The sequence below is a fragment of the Arachis duranensis genome, unplaced genomic scaffold, assembly GCF_000817695.3.
Source record: "Arachis duranensis cultivar V14167 unplaced genomic scaffold, aradu.V14167.gnm2.J7QH unplaced_Scaffold_11114, whole genome shotgun sequence".
Classification (NCBI taxonomy): Eukaryota; Viridiplantae; Streptophyta; class Magnoliopsida; order Fabales; family Fabaceae; genus Arachis; species Arachis duranensis.
Genome location: NW_026263796.1, coordinates 42,016 through 43,306, shown reverse-complemented (window position 1 = coordinate 43,306; position 1,291 = coordinate 42,016).

Here is a 1,291-nt window from a genome sequence, read left to right as displayed (position 1 = left end):
TGTCAAGCTACTGACATTAAAGAAGCGCTTGTTGGGAGGCAACCCAATGATATATTTTATCTATTTTCTTTTGTCATTTTATTTTATTTTGTAGGTTGATGATCATAAGAAGTCACAAAATTAATGAAAAAAGCAAAAACAGAATGAAAAACAGGAAGAAAAACAGCACACCCTGGAGGAAAATGCTGCTGGCGTTTAAACGCCAGTAAGCCTAGCAGTTGGGCGTTTAACGCCCAGTCTGGCACCATCCTGGGCGTTTAACGCCAGAAAGGGGCACCAGACTGGCGTTAAACGCCAGAAAAGAGCAAGAACCTGGCGTTAAACGCCAGGAATGGGCACCAGCCCGGCGTTTAACGCCAGAAATGGCTCAAAACGTGAATTTTGATGCCACTTGGTGCAGGGATGACTTTTCCTTGACACCTCAGGATCTGTGGACCCCACAGGACCCCCACCAACCCCCACCACTCTCTCTCTCTTCTTCCCCCATTCACCAATCACCTCAACACCTCTTCCCCAAAACCCTTCACCTATCAAATCCCATCTTTCTCTTCACCACTCACATCCATCCTTCATAAAACCTCACCTATCCCCCTCTCCTATATAAACCCTCCTTCACTCCTTCATTTTTACACACCTTAAACACCTTCTCTCCCCCCTTTTGGCCGAATACACCACCATTCCCATCTCCCTCATTTTCTTCTTCTTCTACCCTCTTCTTTCTTCTTTTGCTCGAGGACAAGCAACCATTTTAAGTTTGGTGTGGTAAAAGCATTGCTTTTTCATTTTTCCATAACCATTTATGGCACCAAAGGCCGGAGAAACCTCTAGAAAGAGGAAAGGGAAGGCAAAAGCTTCCACCTCCGAGTCATGGGAGATGGATAGATTCATCTCAAGGGTGCATCAAGACCACTTCTATGAGGTTGTGGCCTTGAAGAAGGTGATCCCCGAGGTCCCCTTTTCACTCAAAAAGGGTGAATATCCGGAGATCCGACATGAGATCCGAAGAAGAGGTTGGGAAGTTCTTACCAACCCCATTCAACAAGTCGGAATCTTGATGGTTCAAGAGTTCTATGCCAATGCATGGATAACAAAGAGCCATGATCAAAGTGTGAACCCGAATCCAAAGAATTATCTTACTATGGTTCGGGGGAAATACTTGGATTTTAGTCCGGAAAGTGTGAGGATGGCGTTCAACTTGCCTATGATGCAAGGAGATGAACATCCTTACACTAGAAGGGTCAACTTTGATCAAAGGTTGGACCAAGTCCTCACAGTCATATGTGAAGAGGGC